This window comes from Erpetoichthys calabaricus, chromosome 14 (genome assembly GCF_900747795.2).
Source record: "Erpetoichthys calabaricus chromosome 14, fErpCal1.3, whole genome shotgun sequence".
In the NCBI taxonomy this organism is placed as follows: domain Eukaryota; kingdom Metazoa; phylum Chordata; class Cladistia; order Polypteriformes; family Polypteridae; genus Erpetoichthys; species Erpetoichthys calabaricus.
Genome location: NC_041407.2, coordinates 64,979,338 through 65,005,566, shown reverse-complemented (window position 1 = coordinate 65,005,566; position 26,229 = coordinate 64,979,338). Strand labels below are relative to the sequence as shown.

Below are 26,229 nucleotides of genomic sequence, written 5' to 3'. Positions count from 1 at the left end.
TGTTTTAGTCTATTTTGTTTACTGACATTGTGGTCTTTATGTGCTTGTTTGGAGGTCAGTCAAGTGGACAGGTAGTCCCATTGAACATCTCCGGTCATATGCGTGGGGTGAAGCAACTCCTTACAGTCTCAACTATAACACCTTCATGTATAGTTCCTTTCTTTCAGTCTACTATTACTGCTTATGTGTTTATTTATATTGTTTTGTGTGTAGTGTCAACTGAACCTTGACAGTAGCTAATTTTATTTGGAATTAATTATCCTTGAAGTACAGAACAACTATGTTTTCATCAAAGAAGGAACAATTAGAAACATTCCCATTTCACAGAGGTATTTCATGATATGCTGTTGAAGATACATAATTTGGTTTTGAACGAAAAGATACAGGAGTGGGCAAACAATAAAAAAAAATCCTTATTAGCTCTTCAACATCTAATAAAGTTCCTCCATCTGTGCCCAAAGCACAGCCTATTCCACTTTCACCAGGCACAAAATAGGAACCAGCCTGGATAGAAGGCTTGGCTGTCACCAGAAGCACTCACTTTCTATCCATCCACCAGGTCAATTCGCAGTTAAACATTAATCGAGCTCCCAGGTCTTTGAGATGAGAGATAAGAAATCCTATACGTGTGAACAATGTGCAGGCACCACAAAGACAGTGAGTTAGCCAGAATGTGAACAGACTTCTGGAACTAAGGAGATTTTTTAACTACAACATAGAGAGTCACCCTCTGTCTACAGTGTTTAAACAGATTATTATGTACAAAAAGTATACCATTCATCATCGTTTTTGGAAGCTGAACATCCATCCATTTTCTTTTCATGCTACCTAAGATCAAAGAAGACTTACTAAGAATGAAATATCAGTTTATGTCAAAAGCAACACCAGTTTAAGACATGAATTTAAATTAGTGGGACAGGAGACTGCAATATATGTAGAGTACAGAGGAGAAAAAAGGACAGTAATTCAATCACAGAAAAATACGGAACATAGCAAGTAGGGATGTGTTCAAAGATCAGTCAATCAACAAAATAGGCCAGGCAGGCAATAAAACCTAAAAAAAAGTACAGCATCAAAAGTATGAGAAAGGAACCGAGTCGTCACTTCATGCCATTTACTTTATAAGGCATTTTTTATAGCATATGCCAAAATAATGTCTAAATGGCTTACGGTGGAAAATTTAAAGTGAAACTGCAGGTGGTGTAGCTAACAATAAAGTAAGAATTGAAAAATGGCAGAACATTGTGGATCACTGTGGAGGTTTATTTTCTGAAGGGTTTCCCTTCCTGGAGTTTTTGTTGCCCCAAACACACACACACACTATTACTAATTGGTTATATATATTGTTATTACAAAAATAAACATACGATAATTTAAATAAGGTTATATGTAAATATCTTTTAATAAATATATATTTGTACGACTTACTGGCAAGGTTTTTTTTTTTAAACTTTTCAGTTATTTATTCTTTATTTAGTTTGATTTGTATCTATTATTATTATTATTATTATTATTATTATTATTATTATTATTATTAGTAGTAGTAGTAGTAGTAGTAGTAGTAGCAGTATTTAAGTAACATCTTAACAATAACCATCTGTTTATATAATAATGGTAACTGATACTGTAATTTTTTGGGTAATGCAGATTAAATAAATGTTCAATATTATAATAGTATTTCTAAAGACATTTTTTCATAGTAAATGCTGTGGATGTTGTAAACATTTATAATAATAATAATATATTTTATTTATACAAGGCGCCTTTCAGAGAACTCAAGGACACCGAACAAACAATAAATAAATAAATAAAAGACACAATTATAAACAACTTAAAACATCAAAAAATCTAAAAATTAAAACCAAACAAAACCACTATATAATTATATATTTATATAAATCATATAAAAGTACACTCAACAATAAACGTAGACCTGTACATTATTGAGGAAATGCAGGCAGAAATGGTTTTAAAGGCTGAGTGTTGTTAAAATATATTGGATTTTGGTGAGAACTTTAAACATGTCCCTTAAAAACAATATAACAATATGCTACAAATAGCTGCTATCTCTTCCTCTGTGGAGGCTGTTCTGCTTGTGATTCTGACAGGAAACACTCATAGTGAAACCTCAAGGTTAAAAAACATCACTGAACATTTCACACTAACATAAACTGAATTTGAATGTATGTTTTTTTTTTTTTTTCGGTTCCTAGTGTAACACTGGTATTGAAACTCTTTGATTTAAAATAATGTACTTCAGCCTTATTCAATCAGCTGATTAGTAAAACAGAAAAATACATAGCACACTATCAAAAGTGATAACTTGTTTATTGCAACATGCCTCATTTCCTAAACATTTCAGAAATTAATAAATTAAAATGATCAAAGCTGACAATCAAACCCAACTGAGCCTGAATTTGAACTTTTAGGCAGTGTAGAATTGTCGAAAATGAAACAGCCCTATAAACAAAAGAGTAAGCTCTAAATCTATGGAAATCTTAACAAATTTACTGAATATTCATAAAAAGTTGAAAGTTGGAAAAAATAGAACCTACAGTAGATTCATAATTACAGGTAATTCATGAAGAACTACTCTTCAAAGAGAACATTCTTCTTTTTGTGCTTTGCATGGACTAAATTTAAAAAGTAATAGACTGCAGGCACTTGTCTAAGCTGAGAATCTTCAGATTCAAGCAAGGAGTACAGTAGGCCCGACTTGTAAAAGTAGCCACCAAATGCCAGGCTCCCTTAGCTTCAGGATTTGATTTTACTCTTGACTTTATTAAACTCCTATTTTTTCCATGGTGTTAGAAGCCCTTGAAGTTGGAATAAACTCTCATGTTTTAATTCCCACTTTTAAAGGTATTCTACAAATGTCTGTTAAGCTCAGCTGAAAGATATTTGCACCACCTTCCACTTGATTAATACAACAGATGTGTTATTCCAACTGAAAATGAAATAAATAAAGCTTGATAAAAAAGGGTCTTGTCCAGGTGTTTTATGGACCATTTTCTTAGACAAACCTTTACTTATTCAATCCCTAAAGGAATGCTAGATCTTAGACTTTTTTTTCTGGTTATTATTTATCCTATCCTATCTACAGTATATAGTTATTTTATTGATTTGTTCCTTGTGTTTTTGAAATTTTTAATAAAACATCTTTTTTACATACTTTGCTATCCTTGGCACATATTCTGAGTCAAGCATGCCTATAATACAGCCCTTATATTTATTTTTTATTACTCTGTGTAAATATATATACACCAGAAATATCTATTCTCACGGAAAAGTTTATTTAATGATGACACATTATCACATTTAATAGTTGTAAAGGACTAACTGGTCTATACTGTGCTACAAGATATGTAGATACAGTTAGGTCCATAAATATTTGGACAGAGACAACTTTTTTCTAATTTTGGTTCTGTACATTACCACAATGAATTTTAAATGAAACAGCTCAGATGCAGTTGAAGTGTAGACTTTCAGCTTTAATTCAGTGGGGTGAACAAAACGATTGTATAAAAATGTGAGGCAACTAAAGCATTTTTAAACACAATCCCTTTTTGACCCCCCGAAATGAAGGGATTGTGTTAAAAAATGCTTTAGTTGCCTTACATTTTTATGCAATCGTTTTGTTCACCCCACTGAATTAAAGCTGAAAGTCTGCACTTCAACTGCATCTGAGTTGTTTCATTTAAAATTCATTGTGGTAATGTACAGAACCAAAATTAGAAAAAAGTTGTCTCTGTCCAAATATTACTAAAGAAGATCTTGAGACAAGCCAAGACTTGTCAGCACTTATAGATTTTTACGTTTTCCTCACTTTAAGTTCCGAGTAAAAGAAGACTTATTATGTCCAAATCTTAATAAAGAATTTTATCCCGAAGAGTAATCAACAAAAGAAATGAGTACATGGGCAATCCTAGCACCGAGAAACGATGAAGTCTAACGAATTAACACGAAAATTGTCGATTGGTTACATGGCAAATTGGCTAAAGGCATATCAATAGACTATGGTGATGTTGTGGAAGATGAAAACAGCAACTTACAGTATCCCGTAGAATATCTATAACTGTTAACACCGTCCGGTCTTCCACCAGCCGAATTACTGTTGAAAGAAGGATGTATTTGTAATGTTATTGTGTAATTTATGTATGAGTGATGGGCTATGCAATAGGACAAGATTAGTTGTATTCAAAATTGATTGAAAAATTCTGACATGTAAAAGTTTAATAGGCGACAAGAAAGGTAATGTAATACATCTTTCGCAGAAAACAATAGACACCAAAGGAGATCTTGATATGCCATTCGTATCAAAATGTTTACAGTTTCCCGCTAGAATAGCTTTTGCTATGACAATTAACAAATCACAGGGACAAACATTTGAAAAATTTGGTTTATTTATTAGAGAGAAAGAAACGATATTCACTCACGGGCAATTATACGTTGCGTTGTCACAATGTTCTATATCTCCAAACACGGAATCAAAATTCAAAGCGATATTGACAAAAGGTTAATTTCAAATATTGTTTTTACTGAAGTTTTACAGTAAAAGTGTAAGTTTAAAATGTATTTGCATATTAATTTCAAAGCCAAACAGAACAAAAACGTATAACACATCGAATACCTATAATGCAACATGAAACATGATTTTCTTTTAATTTATTACGTTTTACTATTTTTTACTATGGTTAATTACTTGCTGTAATGTAAAATAGGTCTATTATGCATATGTAACAATTCCCATGAAAATAACAATCTGTTTAAATTGTACATTTGCTTATCCATACGTGAGTGGCAGAACTGCAGAGTGGCTAGCGCGTAGTGCCTGCATGGGGGTTGGTGAAAGAAGCGAGAAGGGGGCACAGTCCCCTAATTTCTTTAAAAATACAAATACATTGACTATTTTAAAAAAGAAAGAAAGAATATAATATTGTAAGCCTATCCCAGCACTCCATTACAAGGTTCACTCACATACACACACATTCTCATTTACACTGTAACAATTCAGAATTGCCTGTTACCCTATAATGAACTTCTTTTGTCTTGATGGAAGAACACTAACGAAATCAAAAATAAACTCCATGCAATCAGGGAGAGAACATGCTAACTTTTAGACTAACCAGATGCAAGATTCAATCAATAAAAAAACAATACGATAAAAAAATATTGCATATCATGTCAACTATGTGTAATATCTTATATATAAACTTCTACGCGTAGAAGTATGTGTGTCTGTCTGTCCGGCCCAGAAGTGAGAGGGTACAGCATGAAGCTAAAAAAAATTCGACTCTATCACCAAAGTGAAACTGCCGAGAAAAGAGAAACTCGCTTATCCGCCAATACGCAAGCGAGGCGAGCACATCAGCAAAACAAAACCTCTGAGGAGAGAGAAATTTGCTTAGCAACTGATAGACAATGGAGGTGAGCATGTCGGCAAAACGAAACCCCCAAAGAAAGAGAGTCTCACTTAGCCGCAAATGCACAACTGTTGCAATTGATTGATTGATGTGCCAGAATCCATGGTTTCTAGGAGCCCAGGGTTTTTATAGCACGGGCTTATACAGCTAGTGCTATTATAATGCTTTATTAGCTCAGTAAAAATCAGAAAAGCCAAAGGGATACAAAGTCTGTCAGCTAGAAACTGCAAAGTAGTGTAAGTATTGTATGTTTATGATACTCTTAATTTACTAACATGTCAATAAATAAAACCACTAGTTCCACAAATAACAACCCATATCTTCAATGAACCTCTGCACATCTAGACATTCCACTGCAATAGTAGATTTAACAGCTCATGGCAATACTTCTCCTTTAGATACATATGTCTAAACATCATTTAACATAACAATGTTAATGTGCGTAATATGAAAGTTAACTTTAGAGGTCACCCTACCAGATGTTAATTTCGATTTCCCTGGCATTTTTTTAAGTTCCCAAGGGAAAGTACAGAAAACAGACTTCAGTACCTGTTCATGTGACAAGTCACACAGATATTTCCTGAAAATTTACATAGACTGTACTTTGTTGTGCGAATGGTGCAAATTATAAAATCTCGACTTTTTTTGCAAAACCCACAAAAAAAAAAAAAAACAGCTGCGTGCGATTAGTTAACTATTACTTCAGCTGTGACGCTTCTTGAAGACTAAGGCTCACATGTTAAATGCAAGTCACGTTTCTAGAGGTTTTTGAGCTATCAGCACAAAGGGAAAATAAAAAAGGAAGGAAACTCTGAAGCCTAATAAGAAGTAAAGCAAACTTTAAATCCATTAGGGGAGTTTCATTTAAATGTATTGAGCCGGAGTCATTCCCCACTTATACACAGGAAAAAGCTGAGTTAAATTACTCTTTTACTACGGTCTGTCTCAACATTAACCAACCACACCACCTCCCATCAACGAGCTGTAAAACTGCTGCATCTACACTCATTCTCCATTATTAATTGATGCCCATCTAGAGACCACTTTAAACAGTCAGATAAAAATTTTAACTAGAACAGGCCACCTGGATTCTCAAAATAAAACTTAGTTGAGATTTTGAAGGTCCCTTTTGTCCTCTCCACCATGCTTCTTGGTTTTATTACATGTGTTTATGGTTCTCTGTGTGAAGAAAAACTTTGTGCAATGTTCCCCTTAATAAGTTTCTAACAGCGTCCCTTTTTACTGATGAAGAAAATCTATTTTAAAGTAGCACCAGGGATCCACAGTACAGTTTCCTTTCAGAATTTTAAACATCTCCATCATGTGTTAATCTCTTAATCTTCATTGTCTTACACTGAAAAGGTTCAACTCTATCAGTCTCTCCTCAGAGCTCATACCTCTCAGTTCAAGAATGTGACCATTCAGTCCGTGTAAGATCTTGGTTACCCGATTGATTCTGGTCTATTTCTGAATCATGCAAAGACATTGAGTCAAAAAGGAGGAAAAACAGGAAAACCTAAAAATTACCACATATAATATGGACAGTGTCTCAGCAGCAACTCAATTAAGAGTATATGAGGCTGTAATAATGAGTTGTCAACCTTTATGTAAATACTAAGATCAATGGAGATTCACTAATATTGACAGGTAGATCTTCCAGAGTTTGGATCCACTGAAATGAAAATTATTGGTGTTAGTCAAATTAAAGAAAAAAACAGGTTGAATATCAAATGGTATCTTTTTTTATTAGATGTTTATATGCAATATGTATATTGTAGTGACCCCTGGGTATGGATCTGAGAGGGACACACTCTTCAAGTTGCAGGACCTGTCCAAGGGATTGCGAATACCTGGAGAGGCTGACTATAAAGCAGCAGGGAGGCAGGGGATGTAGGCGCACAACATCAATAGTGCTTCAATTACATCTCTCGGTTGCTAAAGCCTGTTAGCCAGGATGCATGGTCTCTGGCAAGCCTCAGATGTGGACCCTGGCCTTGGGTTGGCTCCTGGAGCTGGTGAGTGAAGTGAGGCAGAGTCGGGCAGTGTGTGTAACGGTCAAAGGGTGCAAAGCAGCTTGGGGTGTGTATTACCACTGAAGAACTGAGTGGCATAGCAGAAGCAGCCACTGAAGGTTCCATTGGTCTGTTTAAGGCCATTCACCAGCAGTCAGCTTATAGTAGCTAATTCTATTACTCTGTCTCTTGTGTCCCCTGGGTTGTTACAATATATGCAGTATACTAGGGGGCTTCGCTCGCAGTCCCCTGTGTTTGGTTTCCAGATACATATGTTTAAGATTTTTTTTTCTCTTTGAATTGTTGCTATTTCATTAGTTTCACTTTTAATTCAGAACTTCTTTAAAAACAATATTTGGAATCTTTAGAGTCCCAACAGGCTGAATCTTTTAAATGAGGTCCGTGAGACATGTGTTTAATGACTTTGTACCATAATTCAGGATAGGTTTCTCTGTTTGGAATTTCAGCACAGACAATCCGATCCACATCATCAGCAGTTAATAATTTTTTTTGCAAAGTAACCAATAAATGCATGTGAGGTAAACCCTGTTTTTGAAATTCTCTGACTTAAACTTCAAAGCTTTACAATATTTACATATTTCAGACATATCACCTACTGTACTGTATGTCCATATATTCTATCTCTATTCACCTTTTCATTATTTCTCCAAGTAATAATTTCTCTTTGTTTGTGCTAATGTGATGTTTACTTTCTTTGTTTCGACACTTTCAATTTTTTCTACTTATATATTCTGTATCTTGCTCTGCATGTGTTTTGAGCCTACCTTTTTTTTTGAGTCTTTTGAATTCTGCTGTTTTCATTATCTCTAACCTGCTCTGCATGTGTTTGGCCCCCTTGTTTTTTAACCTCTTTATGACATTTTATTTTGTTTTATACTCTTTGTCTTTTATTTCTGACCTCTCTTTGTCCTGCTATTTTTTCAATTACACCTGGTCCATGATGATTATTTTCCCTTTTTTTGAGTAATAATTTCCTTTTGTTTGTGCTAATGCGATCTTTACTATCTTTTTTTGATACTGTAGTGACCTCCGTGTCCGGCTCGAAAAGAGAAGAAGTAAAAAAAAAAACAGACAGACGTAGTAAAGTCTCACAAAAGTTTTACTTGAACATTCAAGAAAAAGAACACCGACTTCGTAACCCCAAACACAACCCTCTAGCACCCTCTCCAACCCCCTCCTCCCATCCCAGCCACCCCCCTTACCGCATCAATCAATACCCCGCTGTCAGTCTTCCATGCTCAACTCCGCCCTCCCTCAATTGAACCTAACAGTCACTCAAAATAAAAAAAGGCTTCAACCTGCCTGGGACGTTACAATACTTCCAAATTTTCCTGCTTTCATACTCTTTTCCTTTCTCTGCATTTCTATTGTACCACTGTTTTTTTTTTTACCCTTTCGAATTCCACTGCTTTTTTAATCTCTAACCTGCTCTGCATGTGTATAGTGCCAACGTTTCTGAATGTCTTTATGAAGTTCTACTTGGTCTTTTACTCTTTCTTTTAATTCTGAGCCCAATTGGACATGATTTTTTTTTCAATTCCACTTGTTCTGGGCTGATTATTACTTTCCTTATTTTCTGAATTTGCACCTCAATTATTCTTTTTCTTTTTTGCATTTTTTTCTCTCCAATGCTTTTGAGTCTCTTTTCTCTGCGCTGCTCTTTCTTCTTCGCTTAGTTGTCAACATTTTATCTATAACGTATTGTCCTTATATGCTTTATATGCGCTCAGATCTGTGTGTGCTCAAAGCCTTGACATGACGGAGTGTGTTGCTGCCCATGGTTGTAAGTAGGGCGTGTCTTGCAAGAATCTCATGTTCTATGTCCCCGTGAGATGGTCCTGGGTCGATCTCTTTCATCTCGCGGGTCTTTTAAGTGTCTTCCGTGATCTTCATGTGAAGATCACGTCTCGTCTCCCTAGTCTTTCTCTCCCAGGATTTTTTTTTTATAATAGAGAGATATATATGCATACATTTATATATAGATACTGTATGTATGGGATTAAGACTCTCTAAAGATGCCATCCACACACCACAATACAATGAGATGTGACACGTCATCTCTAACTACTGCATTTGAGTAATGGGAACAGTTGTAAGCATTTGAACAAATAAATTTGACATGATTATTTATCTGACTGAATACTACCATGTTTGCTATTTTTGGGGCAAACATTTTCGAGGAATGAATATTCTGTGCATCCTTTACTTGAAATATATGTTTCAGCATTATGTAGGGGAGGTTTGTTTGGGACCTATTGTGTAGTGATGTTCTTAATCTTTTTCTCTTGAATTCTCTGGCCTTTAGCTCTCAGGAGTGTCCTTGATTACAGTGTCCTGCATCACTGTGATATCTGACCATCTCATCTACTTAGGTCTTTAACAATGGCAGCATGAGAGCTTTACCAATGTGGCCTGAAGGGTTTGTTTCACTGTGTTTGTGTTAGGAAATGCTTCCTGTATTCTAATGTTACAACATTTCTCTTTAAATTAATTATCAAATGTGAATGATTCAGCATTTATATCTTTAAAGAATGCATTGTTTAACATTCTCATTTAAAAGCACTTGCTAAATTTCTTATTTTAATTTAATTTGGAAATAAATATTTAAATAAATAATAATGAGTTGAGATTGAACTAATTTGATGTACAATGTTTAGTGATTCATGAAGATCAATTCATACATTACAAAGATCTATAAATAAATGTAAATTTTTGGAATTGGTATAAAGTATAATCTTATTTTTTATCTATACTGTCATAAACATGTACTGGTATAGGACTATGTTTAGGGGAACACAAACAAGAACAGGTTCCAGCCTGAAGTTTATCTGCCATGTCTGTTCTTTCCCAAATAACAATCAGCCTCAGACAACCTGTCTTTCTCACACTACACCTTGTGTAAAGTTCCAGACATTTTATCAGGAACAGAAATTTGTGACAAAATACAAAGAGAGGGAAGAAATGAAAGAAACAAAGAGGAAGAAGTAAAGAATACCATAGGGACTAACCCGATTAAAACGGCTCTCATTTCCTTGCAATGAAAATTCCCAACAAGGTCAGTCTCATCAGTGAAAAGGCTAACTGTGCGTTAACAGTTTCAAAATAGCCCAGGACTCTGTAAACCTTTGATGGGAGTCTGAGACATTCATTGAATGTACATATAAGTAAAAGTAAACACAGTTTTTATATACATATAACAGTATCTACCTGTACACTCTACAGGAGCTTTAGTACAGGTATTTTTAACATAGCTGAGTCAAGCAAAGTAACACCTCTTATTGGCTAACTAAAAAGATTACAATATGCAAGCTTTCGAGGCAGTGAGGAGAGTGTGTTGAGCAGATGAAAAGAGTACTTTGAGAGGCTGATGAATTAAGAGAATGAGAGAGAGAGAGACGATTGGATGATGTGGGGATAGCGAATCAGGAGTTGCAAGGGATTAGTAAGGAGGAAGTAAGGACAGCTATGAAGAGGATGAAGAATGGAAAGGCCGTTGGTGTTTAGAAGAGATTGCAGTGGAGTTTTTAACCAGATTGTTTAATGGAATCTTGGAAAGTGAGAGGATGCCTGAGGAGTGGAGAAGAAGTGCACTGGTACCGATTTGTAAAAATAAGGGGATATGCAGAGCTGTAGTAACTACAGGAGGATAAAATTGATGAGCTGCAGCATGAAGTTATGAGAAAGAGTAGTGGAAGCTAGGTTAAGAAGGGAGGTGATGATTAGCAAGCAGCACTATGGTTTCATGCCAGGAAAGAGCATGATAGATGCGATGTTTGCTCTGAGGGTGTTGATGGAGAAGTACATAGAAGGCCAGAAGGAGTTGCATTGTCTTTTAGGACCTGGAGAAAGCATATGACAAAATGCCTCGAGAGGAGTTGTGGTATTGTATGAGGAAGTCGGGAGTAGCAGAGAAGCATGTAAGAGTTGTATAGGATATGTACGAGGGAAGTATGACAATGGTAAGGTCTGTTGTAGGAGTGACGGATGTATTCAAGGTGGAGGTGGGATTACATCAGGATCAGCTCTGAGCCCTTTCTTCTTTGCAATGGTGATGGACAGGTTGACAGACGAGATTAGACAGGAGTCCCTGTGGACTATGATGTTTGCTGATGACATTGTGATCTGTAGCGATAGTAGGCAGCAGATTGAGGAGACTCTGGAGAGGTGGAGATATGCTCTAGACGGGAGAGGAATGAAAGTCAGTAGGAACAAGACAGCATACATGTGTGTAAATGAGAGGGAGGTCAGTGGAATGGTGAAGATGCAGGGAGTAGAGTTGGTGAATGTGGATGAGTTTAAATACTTGAGATCAACATTACAAAGTAACAGGGATTGTGGAAGACAAGTGAAAAAGTGAGTGCAGGCAGGGTGGAATGGCTGGAGGAGAGTATCAGGAGTAATTTGTGACAGACGGGTATCAGCAAGAGTAGTGAGACCAGCTATGTTATATGGGTTGGAGACAGAGGCCCTGACCAGAAAACAGGAAACAGTGCTGGAGATGGCGGAGTTAAAGATGCTAAGATTTTCATTGTGTGTGATGAGGATGGATAGGATTAGAAATGAGTACATTAGAGGGTCAGCTTAGGTTGGACGGTTGGGAGTCTAAGTCAGAGAGGCAAGATTGCATTGGTTTGGACATGTGCAGAAGAGAGATGCTGGATATATTGGGAGAAAGATGTTAAGGATAGAGCTACCAGGTAAGAGGAGAAGAGAAAGGCCTAAGAGAAGGTTTATGGATGTGGTGAGAGAGGACATGCAGGTGGTGGGTGTAACAGAACAAGACACAGAGGACAGGAAGATATGGAACAAGATGATATGTTGTGGTAACCCCTCACAAGAGAAGCTGAAAGAAGAAGAAGAAGGTCTGTTGGTTTGAACATTCCATATTTTATGGTTTGCAAAAATTGTTGCCCTCCCCTGAAACATTTTCTGCAGATGCTCATGTTCACAAAGTCTCACTCTGGAATTATCCAATAAACTAACAGGAAGAACATTTACCATATAACAGATAAATGAAATTAGAGTATAAGGTTATTAAACCACCCATCCATTTGGTGACCCACTTATCTAATCACAATCATAAAACACTTTCAATATACTGTACATACGGTTCAGACAAATTATATTGTGACAGAAAAGATAAACAGTCAAGGGGAGATAACATAGCTATTCTAAAAGCAGTGAATCTAGAATAATTTGTCAAGCAGCAGACTAAGCAGCTAAAACTGTATAGATTTATAAATAGCTTGAAAATGACTATCTCCAAGAAACCAGACATGTCCCAATTAGGTGTGATAAATGAGCTTTCATGTTTTTTCCTTCTTATCATCATTAGCTTTTTATAATCTTTCAGAAACTAAGACAAGTTGAAAGTTTGGAGTTTGACTGTTTTATAATTAAAACAAAAACAACAAAACAAAATTATTTTTGTGGTATTGTGAAGCTTACCACAAACGGTTGGTAACCTACAGCAAAGGAAAAGGTGTGTCTGCCTACTGAACCAACAAACACACATCTTACAGACTTAGAACAAGAGCACTCTACCTCAAGAAATAATGGGGGACCAAACTGCTGTGTCCTCTTCAGTTCTCTTATAAAACCCTGATTCCTATACAGTATCACATTAAATGGGCTTTTTTGAAGAACATTCAAGATGCTTGCAGATCAGGAAGGACTTGGGTGTCCATCTTATGTGCATTACCAAGCCAAAGGCACATAACCAAAATCTATCACAGGCTTGAGGGGGTTTTGAATCCTTTCATACAGTGGGCACCAGACACTGAAGGCACTTTACCTTTCCAGAAAACACATGGCCATGTGATACAATGAATGATGTAAGGCAACATGAATTCTTTTGTTATGGTTGCATGATTTTCTTTATTTAAAGATTATAGTAATTAAATTATACATGGAGGAAAGAAACAATGTGTTTTTTTAGAACCAAACAAAATAGTTTTTGCAACCCACATGCACATTTGCCATAGGCTGAAGCCTGTCCTAGTAGCAATGTGTGTGTAGTAACCAGTCCTGAGTGGCGCACTAGTTCAATAAAGGGATCACCCCCCCACACACACCAACAGTCACACTGGGAATAATTTAGAGTTGTCATTTAGTCTTATCTGCATGTTTCTGAGGATGTGCAAGGAAAACTAGAATACCTGGAACAAAATGCTCATGACATCCAAACTTCACAAAGACAGCAATCAGGTGCATGCAATGAACTTATGGCACTAAACACTGCACTGCCTTTTTATAGAGATGTGTAATTAATACTTATTCAGATATTTCATTGATTGTTCTAATCTGTATTAAGTGAATTTGATAATGGATGGATGGATTTAACTAGGTATTTAAATTATTCATATACAAAATGGTGCAATACAAACTGCAAAAAAGATGCACTAAATCTTTACCACTTAATGAATTTTGAAAAGTATCCTGTCCTAACCAGTACATAACTGAAGCTGACATCACAACCTAAGTGGCATGATTATTAGTTTTACTTTTAATAAACTGATGGGCAACTTTATGCCCTATGTACAGTATATTACACTTAGAACATACAGTACATATTAGAAGCAGTTCTATTTCTTTTTTAGTTTAGACAGGTCTGATGTACAACTCTTAAAAATAAAGGTGCCAGATTGGTTATTCAGAGCAGTGTCACCGAGGATCCATTTTTGGTTCCCAAAAGATCCATCTACATGAATGTTCCTGAAAGAACCTTTATTTAGATGCATAACAAGCCCCATACAGTAAGTAACCATGAATAGATGGCAACAGACTTCTGAAATCCCAATGGTCGTGATTTTAAAAGGACTCTTGCTGCATACATATAGTAACACAGGCTAAGGTCAGGTTTTCTCAGTTTGTTAGTGTCCTGCTATGTAGCCTACCAAAAATTAATCTGTTCAGGTTTTTTTCTACATATTAGGAAGCACAAAGAACCAACTTCATGAGCAAAGAACCTAACAGCTACTTATCCAGATTCTTTTGGAAAATGCTCTGGCATTCAGTAAATGGAAAAAGTATAAGTTAAAAAAATGATAGTTGCATCTTTTGGAAGCTCTTATTGAAGAGCAAAATAAGTAAAACAAAGTTAACTTATTTTGTGTGCAGATGGCTTCCTTCAAGTAGACTATTGAGAAATTCTCACTGAAAAACAGAAGTTCCCAGCCTGATTCTTGAACCTGTCATCTTGTTATGAAATAATCTAGTATGAAGAGCACAGTTGAATGTGGAAATTCATAATGAGGATTATCTTCTAATACTGAAAAGCATCACTGACTCGTTTTATTTATTTATTTATTTATTTATTTATTTATTTATTTATTTCACATCCATTTCAAGAACAATGTTAGACTTGATGGATTAAGTGATCTTGCGGTTTAATCATGTCTTTCTTTTCACAATCTCTCTCCATCTCTCTGTCTCTTTCTATCTTTCTGAATGTCTTTATCTCTTTCTGTGTGTAAAGCAAGTAAAAAAAGTTTCATGTTTTGATTTTTTTGTTTTAGCATGCAAAACAGAAGTGTGAAGTCAGTGCTGACAGATGAAACGATAAAGAGGGTGATAACGATCAGTAGTACGGCTACTGGATATACGCGATAGCAAATTATTCGCTGTCAACAATACATACTACCGCTAATATGTTGGTAAAACTATATTTTATTAATATTCTGAATCGAACTTTTCAACAAACTCATTTTTTCAGTCTATCGAATTTTAAGATAAACTCTTCGGATAGTGCTCAGGTTAAACTGCTGAATACAATGAAAGAGAATGCATGGGGAAGTTGCCCCCCATGGGTGTACCACTTAAAATGAAATTTTGTATGTGAAAACTACCCTTTAACAAATTAAAAATGTGAAATCGTCTGCGGAGAGTGTGGTTGGAAAATACGGGACTTCGAATGACTCAGAAAACAGATTCAAACTAAACGCGTGTCTGAGTTTAACTTTCCAGGATACACATGGTCAAGCAGATCGTTCGATTACGGGTCCAATGTACAGAATACGGTCACCTTTTAAGCATTGTATATGATGTAAATATAATGCACAGAACAAATACAAATCAACTGAATGGCACACAATTAAAAGAAAGCGGCTCCACTCCACTTCTTCGTTTCCATTTTTTACAAAACAAATTACAAATTCATCTTTGACACTTTCTCAGACCCTCGTAAGTCAGCGTTATTCTCATTTTCCTACTCTACTGCACCTGCTCCTGTGGATAGAAGCGATAACCCCTACTCACCGTTATTTGCACGTCTTCCTTTCTCCACTTTCTTCAAGCGTCCTCGTCTTATTTAGCCGGGTCTGTATTTTAAAAACATTTTGTTGGAAGTAGGATTTAATGAACAGAGACTTCTACCTTGCTTTGTGTTCTTTTAAGTACTTCGGCTATGTATAAGAGCGGGTAGTCACTGCATATCTCTCTCTCTCTCTCTCTCTCTCTCTCTCTCTCTCTCTCTCTCTCTCTCTCTCCCTCTCTGCCTGTCTCCCTCCCTCTCTCGCCCTCCCTCGTTCTCTCCAACCGTCATACAAACCCTCAAAAACATTGAAGCTTTCTGTTTCTTTTTGATTGTGAAACGAAAAGCAGCCAGCTTCCCTCCTTTTAACCAGTCGCCACCTAAATCCAGGAAGAATCTATCTATCTATCTATCTATCTATCTATCTATCTATCTATCTATCTATCTATCTATCTATCTATCTATCTATCTATCTATCTATCTATCTATCTATCTATCTATCTATCTATCTATCTATCTATCTATCTATCTATCTATCTATCTATTTTGCACAGACACAACTCTATAAAGGAGAGAAAGGGAAAACAAGTGACTGTAAATTAATAAAGAAAAATAAATCACAAAAGTGTTTTCTCCCAAATATTTTATTTTATATCATATATAATAGTGTGAATTTGAAATTAGACAAGCAGGCACTGGCATTGTTGATGTTCATTACTTTAATACAAATTGACTTAGGAATAATCAAGCATGAAGATAACGTTTCAAATTTTTATCAATTTATCTATCTGTGGGATTTTGTACCATAACTTGTTTGCTTTGGGTTGCCCTTTTGGGCAAACCCTTTTGCCTTATTTTATCCCATTTTCTCTGTTTTCTATTTTTGTACTTCTTTTTTGCTAAATTTAATTAAAATCCTGCATTTTAAAATTTGCTTGGTTGGACTTGTGTTTTCAAGCCAGAGATTGACAGTTTTCCCTTCCCTTGAAGGTCATTTTTGTGGATATTTTTGAACATTTAATGTATTGTGTCTTTTTAAAGCCTGTTCCACTTTGTTCACCTGTGAAGGTCAAATTGTGCATGTGGAGTATGAGAGCTGGTTGTCTGGTGTGAGGGTTAGTAAAGGTCTTAGCCTGCCCTGTGGGACTTTTAGGAGGCTTTCTATTATTATTTGTGTGTTCTAATCTGAACAGTAGGAACAAAGTGCAAAGAATACTGTAACCCCACTTGCTTTGACGATTAACCTGATCTGAAGATAGAAATTAAGGAAGACAGAGGAACACAAAACCTGGACTTCAGTAATTGTCATGTTCCATGTCTAGAGTCATCATAAATGTAATGTAAGTGTCTTGATAATGTGGGGTGGCATACAGGCAGAAGAATGGCTGCCATTGCATTATTCACGTGGATGCTGCACATTGGTGGTGGTAGTGGTGGTGGTTGAAGTAGCTCTCCACATATTCTCCTGGGTTATTATTTGGCATTCTGGTTTTCCTCTTACATCTGAAAGATCTGGCTACTGTCTCATTGGCATTGTTAATTTGCCCATTAGTAAATGAGGATGGGTGTGTGCATGAGTGTGCCCTGTGATGGAGTGATTTCCCTTCTAATTCTGATTTCTACCTTGCACTTAGAGATTTAGGGATATTTTAGATTTTATACAAACCTGTATTGGCTATGTGAGTTAAAAATGATGAACAGATGGGTGTATTGCACTTTTGAAGGACACATATGTACATAATTTTGTATACTGCATTTAAAGGCATGTATTGAGAGCTACATAGTACTGCACACTCACTCCAATCTAGAGTACCTAGGCAGCAAAAGCTGTTAAATATAATTTAGATTTTTTTTTGTTCTCATATCATGGTACTTCAAAACTCCAGTGGGATTCAAACAACAATATTAAATCCCATTTATTAAATCTGTTAAGACTGAAATTAAAAAGTTCCTTTTTCTTAATTAATAGCATCCAGTTAATTAGTCACTTGTATTCCATGACAGTAGTCAATAGAAACGGTCGCATTACAGGGATTTGTTAACCTGACCCCTTCTCTCTTAGTTGTATAGCTTTGTGTCTAAGAGAGTAAATTATCTTGGGATCAGACATCAATATGTGATGGAGAGAATTTTCCAGGGGACAAGTCACTGAGGAAACAATTTAGAGCATATAAACTAGGTCAAAATGTCCTACTAACCCCCTGCCAAGTGACTCACAAAAGGTTCAACAGAAGCAGTGTTTTATATTTGCCATCCCAAAGGACTGGCATAGTTTTCTCTTTTATGTTATTAAAGCAAGCCATTCAGTGAAAGTGTCAAATGTGTCTACATCACAAAACTTTAATTCATTTGTGTTTTTACAGTGTCCATTTTGTTCAAATGAGGACACCATGGACACAGTCTGTTAGTGTTGCATATTTAAGGGGTTATTAGAAGACATTTCCTTTAATTCATCCATTCACTTTTCAAACCAGTATTGTCCTTTACATAATAATGGGAGCCTTCATTAAGTATGAAACGGGAAGCAGACGAGGTGCCAGTAATCCATGACAGGGCAGACTCCCACACTCACTCACATGGCCAAGGCAGGAGCCAAACTTAAATCGGACGTGAATTCTTCAAGTTATAGCAATATGCTTAACCAGGAGATTCAATATTTATTTTTTGATATCATCTTAATATATATTAATGAACAAAAAATCAATTCAATTTGTTAGTTATTTAAAGTTACCATAAGTATTTTTCAGCTCTACACTTCATATGCATTTTAAACTCATTGACCAGTTTATTGGTCCACCGGCACATTTTTGTAAATAGTCTGCAGCTTGAAATAGCCAATCATTGGGGCCACAACTCAGTGCATAGAGCTTGGAGACATACTCAAAAGGTTCAGTTCTCCTTTTCAACCAAATATAAGTGTGTGACTTTGACTGTGGTATGATTGTTAGTGTCAGTATATAAGCATGAGCTGGTCTCTTGGGATTTTCATACACAATAGTATTTAGAATTTACAGGGAATGGTGTGATAAAAGAAAATATCCAGGATTTAGAGGCTGTGCAGATAACAACATTCCTTTAGTGAACATGATCATAGGAAAATGACCAGACTTGCTCAAACTAACAGAAAGGCAACAAACCACAATTCTTTGCAGCAATGGGGTACAGATAAAGATCTCTGAATAAACAGCATTTGTGGATCTTGAAGTTGATGGGCTGTAGTAAAAAGAAAAACGTGCCTAATTCCTTTACTGCTAGCTATGAACTGGAAGATGAAGACACAGTGGAGATGTGATCATCATAAGTAGATGATTGAAGATTGCAAAAATGCAATTAGGTCTGATGAATCTGAATTTCTGTTGCAATAAGAATGTGGTAAGGTGAGAATTTGGTTGTAGTGTAATGGTGGGGGGATATTTTCATGTTACACATTAGGCCTCTTAATTTCAACTGAGCATCTGAAGATCATTTGAATTCCTAAACTTGTGTCCACAGCTTACCATTTTTTTCAAATGGATACATTCAGCAAGGTACATAATCTTAAAATGATGCCATAAACAATGAAGTGATTTAAGCTTACTCCGTTGGCTTGCAAATTCCTCAGATCTCAATCCAAACAGGTGCCTCCAGGTTAAGCCAGAATGTATAGCCAAAATAAGAGTAACAACAGAACAAAACCTTAAGTAATGTTTCACAGCAGTTTTAACAGAGAGGCAGCTCGCAGTTAAGCGCGTGCAGCTGGCGGTGCTTTGCAGGAGGAGAAATGGAGCAGGGGAAGTACTGAACCGCACATGAGCGACAGTCGCCACCGTTATGGGAGGAAAGAGTAAGAGACCAAGAACTTATGAGGAAGATGAACCATCTACTCAAAACAGTCACTGCCGTTATGGGAAGAAAGAGTAGACAACCAAGAACTTATGAGGTAGACGAATCATCTACTCAAAAAGAGTGACAATACTGAGGAGAGCGGCAGGTAACCACAGGACCTCCTAAATGTTGAAATTCATACTTGTGAATAGAGTGTCAAAGATCTATGGGCCTGCTGAGCTGCCTTGTCCCTTTATAGACTTCTGTTGGGTTTTGTTAGAAGGGAGGGATTCTGAAATCTTCCTGGACTTGGGCTTTAACCCATCCCATATTTTAGAGGTTTTATGAAGTTAAAACTTTTGGAAATGAAGACTTCCAGGCAGGAGAAAAAAGAATAAGGCTGCAAGAGACAGAAATAGTCAGAAGGGAGAATGCTTTAGAAGTATGAATAGGTGGACAAGTGGATCAGCTACCCATCTGGTCCAGGAGGCAATTGATTCTGTTAGTTGTACCTTTTCTTTTATATTTACTAGTGGCCATGTAATTGAGTCACACATATGGATTCTTTATTGTTTTGTAGCCTTACTGCTGATGACCATTTACTTGGTGCCAATTGAGTGCATTTGTTGTGTTTGTTGTTTTGTTATTTATTTATTTGCTCATATAAGCTAGATATCATGGGCAGGTTCTTGATTCCAGCTTCCACAGGAATACTTAAGTGAAGCAAGATCTTGCTAGATTGTCTATAGTCCACAAATTAGGTTTCTGTTTTTTGTGATAGGAACCTGCAAGATTGCAGCACCACTGTTCTTTCTTTAGTACCTCCTGACTGAGCAGCTTCCCTTACTTACTTCAAAACAACCACAAATGTTCCCCGTTTGAAGCAATGTTTGATAGGGTGTTGAGATGTGACACCAATAACTTAGAACAACAGAAGTGAATACCTGTACAGGAAGCCTCAAAAACGTCCTTGTTCTGTTGCTGTTTTGCAGTTTTTCCTTTTTCTGGTGTACCCATTCCATTTGAATTTTATATATTGAAATAAACACACCATTTGTAAGATTTGTGATTTCCATGGCATACACGGCAATGTTGAGAGATGGCTTTTTACAATAGGAAGTATTGGAATCTGAATATACACAGTATAAACTATAAATGAGTGTCTGTGGTTTACCCATGTCCTTTTTACAGTGACATAAGATGCTTTATAGTTATAATTATACTGTTATGCCTGTGGTACAACTATGGTGCATGATATTCTACTGCACATATAAATAGCATTTAATAATTACAAGGATTTATGTATAAAGGTCAGCAAATATCTACAGGATTCACCTATTGATCAATTCATCAATCTACATATATAAAAGTCAAAGTATGTGTGTGTGTGTATGCATTTATATTTCAGCATCACTTCCGAACGGCTGGAGCAATTTTCATTAAAATTCGTACACATGTTTCTCATTGGTCGACTAAAAATACTGTAGGGTGAAATCAACCCTAACCCACCCCCTTCTGGGTACGGTGGGGGGTGAACTTGCAGTCTTGTATGCATGTTATCATCCAGTTGACATTTGGAATGACCACCAGAGGGTGAACTGGAGGTGACTGCCAGCATTCTTTATGTTTGAGTACCACCACCGCACCCCTGTTGCTATTGAAATTAAATAGGGTTGGCCGGTTCCAAGCATCAACTGGATGATAACATACATACAAGACCGCAAGACAAGCACATTCGTGAATCTTCATTGTTTGTTAATTTATTTTTATTTTTAAAGTTGTGGGGTTTTTTTTAATTATATTTTTCTCAAACAATTAAAAAAAAAACACTTTATTTTCCTCCCAGGCAACACCGGGTATTTCAGCTAGTCTATTATATTAGTCACCATTTATTTTAGAATTTTGAAGAGGAAGAGCAGGGTGTATTAAGAGCTCACAATTCATGATCTCTGTGTGATAGGTGGTCATGTTTAGGTCTTTGATTTTAGTTCACATATGCCTATAAGGTCCCTACAGTGAATTTTTGACGAGCGGTGTTGTGATCTTCTCTAATTATAATTCTCACTTTGTAGGAAGATAGACAGACATTTTAAGATAAGGAAGACAGAAGTTTCAGAGTGCGAGTGGTGACACGTTTCTTGTGGATTAACATATGGAAGTGAGAATTTTATTGTATTCTGTAGATGTGACAATATTGGCACTATGAACCTTTATTATATAGCAGGGGTGGCCAGCTCCGATCACAGAGACCCACAGTGGCTGCAGGTTTTTGTTCCAACCCAGTTGCTTAATTAGAAGCCAATCCTCACCAAAAACAGATCTTATTTAATTTCATGGCTTGTTAGTGTTTTAACTCTACCATCCCCATTCATTCTTAAATTGTAGAGTTTTTTTCCCTTTCTAATTATACATGAATCATCCAAGTGATTTGAAGCCCAAAACGGATGAGTAATTTTCAGTTCTTCACTTTTTCTTTGGTTTCCCTCTGAGTCCTTAATTAAGCCAAATAATGAATGATGAATACACACTGGTGGAAATGGAGACAAGCCAGATATAGAACTACTGGTTTCTTTGTCATTTGCAGCTTATTGCTAATATGGAGCAATTAAAACCATGAACACTACTGTTTAAGACTAAAATAAGCAATTAAGGGTTCAAAATCTTAACAAGCAGGTCAACTAAAATGAAGCAGAAAAATGTCACGAATGATTTCTCATGAAGTAATTGGGTTGGAACAAAAACCTAAAGCCACTGTGGCCCTCCAGGACCGAACATTATTCAGCCCTGATTTAAAGGAGTGGGCAACTCCTGTTATATAATTTATTATGATACATAGTTTACCAAAATGTATCAAATAGATGATATTATAATTACTGATGAAAATCACTTCAAGTACAATATACAATTTTGCACTGGGCTGCCATAGTTCATTTACCCATCCCAAAGTGTAGCGTTGCCCATTATTTGTAAAGGGATGGCCCTTTTCCTAGCAATCACTCAATTCTTATAGTTTTAGATTCAGTTGCCCTTCCATTTTCTCCTCAGGGTTGCTTATTTAGCTACCAGACTCTTGTAAGGTAGCTCCACAGACATTTTAAGAATATGGCATTCATTTCTACTGATCTGCCGGCTCCTTACAGAAAGCAATCCAACAAACATTACATTCTTATAGACCCAAAAACAAGAGAAATAAAGCAAGCTCTAGACCCTAGATTCAGGAGCCTGTGTCTTCACCCTTTCACCACCATCACCACTGGTGTTCAAGGTGCTTGAGTAGGGATGCAGGAAACAGAACAGGATGTGGAGTGGCGTTTGCCTTATTTAGCTGTTGAGGTTTCCTTTACTTCAGCATAGTCCTCCTTTCAGAGCTTTTGAAGTTATCCTCTCATATTTGTGCTTAACTTTGGAGGAAATTAGTCTACTGAAATGAGATGGTAAATTAATAAAACCTCTTTTCAGTTTTCCCTTACCTTCAGTTTTTCTGAGACTTCTCACACTATGTCATAAACTGCACTGCGTAGCAAATATAATCAAGATTTGTATATCCAACTGGCTTATGTTTCAAATAATTAGGTATACACATAATGTATGTGGATTTTGTGCTAAGGGTACATATTTACACAAAGACTGAGCTTGCATTTTATACACAAGTACTACAGAGAAAAAAATTAGAAACGGACAGGTGTACTGTATGTTTCAAGAAGGCATGACAGTACTTCTTCCTCACAGTTGAAGTATCTTGGGTTTGAACCCTACATCCAGTCAATGTGCATGTGGAGTTTCTACCTTCGTCCTGTGTCTATGTGAGTTTTTCTCTTGGCACTCCCAATTTATCCTCCTAAATCCTCAAAAGACATATAGACAACATTAATTGAATACTGTAATTGGGCCATAGGGGGTGTCCATGAGTGGGTCCATTCAGGGATTTTTCTGCCTTGTGACTCTCAATTGGGTTAAATAGGTTTAAGAATATTAAGTTATGTTTATCCATACAAGTAAAAGTGTTTTAACATGAACCAGGGGTAATAAATGGTATGTGAGCAATGAGACAAGGCATGTCAAAATGTAAATCTCCAGAGGCAAACATGATAAGCCTGAAGGTGAAGCACAAATCAAACACTTTCCTGAGTATTTGTTGTAATAAATCAAACATGGCAAAAATGGTGTGAGGCTTTCTAGAAGACTATAAAGGGAAGCTAGGAGGTCCATTGGCTAGTGCAGATGAGGCTCACCCAGGCCAGCTAACTCTCAACTACTAACAGTGAGCTTCAACCTGGCTAGGCCCAAAAAAAGGGAGAAAATGGTTTATAAAATACAAAATGTATCTAAACAGTTCTAAAGTGTCTCACAAGATTGATAAACTGTGAAAAACTCCAGCTTGTGACCAAAAGGCAGACAATAATCCTTTATAAATTAAAATATTTACTGCAAAAGCAAAAATTAAAAAATAGTGTTCAAAAGAACAGAAAGGAATTGCCTTAAAGTCAATTCTAGGGCTTACAAGTCCCAAGTCATAATCCAATAGCAAAAATCCAGAGAACAGAGACAGAGCGGAAAATAATCAAAACCAGGAAAACCAACAAGAAATACAATGGTTACAAATACACACTTTAACAACTTCAATAAAAAACCCTGACTGACCATTCCTTTTCTGGGCTTAAATGGCCAAAAGAAAGGATCAGGTGTGGTGATTTCAGGGTGGGGAACCAGCTACAAACAATATGGAATATAAGCACACTGGAAGAGACAGTGCATAATTACAAACACTAGGAAACTCGGGGATCTTCCTTCTGCCATGTCACTATGTTGAGCACTGCACTTTCCTATTACAGAAATGTTCATCACTGCTCTTCATTCCACCATGACACTGTGTCAGTCACTGAACATTTCTATTACAGAGTTGTTCATCACTGGAGTATGTCCATGTAGTTGCTTGCTGAGAGAAGAACATCATCCATGGCACATGGACATACTGCTGCTAACCGTGATGCACTTGGCTGCATCACTGCTTATCATGAGAAGTACCCAAAGTTGAATTCCTTGGTTGCGGTGGCCCACCTGATCAATTCATGGGTTGTGTTATGAGTGCAATGGCATAAGGTCTCAAATGAGACCAAGTCAAGCTTTAAAGCCCAGCGGTGCATGAGATTTTGTGTAATAGGCAGACAACCATTAGCATTTTACATATATACTAGCAGTACTACCCATCTAAGATGGGTTGAAATCTAACTAAAACAACATAGACCTCAGCGTTAACATTTGCAGTTCACTATGCATACTATGTCTCTGTAATATGCCCATCGGTATGGGAATTATAAAAGCAGTGGTAATGTTTGTGATGCGCCATATATTAGCATGACAAATGTAAATAATTTTTTTACTTAACATGCTTGACATGTGCCATCTTTTGAAATGACAAAGACACAGCAAATGGGCACATGGACACACAGACAGGCACACAGACTGAACATACACACGTATCCTTTTATTAAGGTGGATATAAATAATGGAAAATGCATGAAAACACAAAAATAGTACAAAAATGACTATAAACAATAATCTAAAGTAAATATATGATAATATTCTGGTTGCAGGAAGAAAGAAATGGAAGAACAACAATGATATGATAAGTAAATAGCGAACACAGCCTGCTGCTGTTTGTTGGTCTGTCTGTCTGTTACATGTTTATAATCTTACTGTGTTCATGTAGATAATTTTAAAGTCATACAGCATTTGGATCTTACCTGCAAATGAAAACACCTGCCCACAGCTGAAGTGCCAAGATCTCAGTCACGGACATGAAACTCCTCCATGATCCTTGTAGCCGCTGGAGAGTAAGGCAGGATCAAGCACGGGTCAAACGCATGCCGAAAGAAATCTTTTAGTCCAAAAGTTTGTTTCAAAAGATTTAGTTAAAATTTAAAGCAAACAGTCCACATGAGAATAAAGAAAAAAAGGTTGTTACACATGTAGAATAAAAGGCAAAAAAATGGGAAATTTTTTTTTTCTTCTATAAACTCAGCTTTTCTTGTCAAAGCTCAGTTGTATCTGTTCTTAAAGATGCTTTACTTTGCCTTCAGTACGCTCCAAACGTATGGCACTGCTCGTTTAATAGAGCATGTTAACTTTCATACTTTCATACTCACGGCAGGGCAGGTCACTAACTGAGACTAATCGATAGTCAGAGAGACAAGAATTAGTTAGAATATACCAATTCAATTCAGCTTGTGGGGGTTATAAGAACCTCCCATAGACTATGCAGTAATATATAGGCAAACATTTAATATGACTTAAATAACTAGCAAGTGGCTCTTACAATCCTGTTGTACTAGAGATTCCTGTTGTGCTGCCTTCCTATGCTTTACCAGCCATTTGTTTCAAAAAGTTAAATCATATTAAAAGGCAAGCTAAGTGTTCTTTCTCTTCAAATGTTTGATTAATTTATTCTTATTGACTTTTTAGAGGTGTTTGTGTGTGTTCTTTTGGGATAGCAGTAGAATGTTAGATATCTGAATTTAGAGAAATTATGTTGGATCATAGTTTCTACAATTGATGCAAGGCTGTGAGTCAAGGTTCTTGTGTTTGAATAATTACTATAGGCCATGTTTCAGTACAGTTAATACAGTTTGCCCCCACAAAATACAGAAGTGGTGATTTATTTTTTTAAAGGAAACTTCTGATTTGTTTTATACTTTAATTGAGGTTTATGTGTATACTG

General features: G+C 36.3%; 2 protein-coding genes across 3 annotated transcripts in view; both read right to left on the bottom strand.

Annotated features, from left to right (window-relative positions):
• The window catches only part of cnr2 (cannabinoid receptor 2), a 437,724-nt gene extending 421,804 nt beyond the window's left edge, over positions 1 to 15,920 (bottom strand). For both annotated transcript variants that reach the window (XM_051918826.1, XM_051918825.1), the window contains exon 1: positions 15,713 to 15,920. The gene's annotated coding sequence lies outside the window, so the exon portion shown is untranslated. The remainder of the gene's footprint in view (positions 1 to 15,712) is intronic.
• Positions 1 to 26,229, bottom strand: part of LOC114642148 (nuclear GTPase SLIP-GC-like) — a 525,435-nt gene that overhangs the window by 225,870 nt on the left and 273,336 nt on the right. The window lies entirely within an intron of this gene.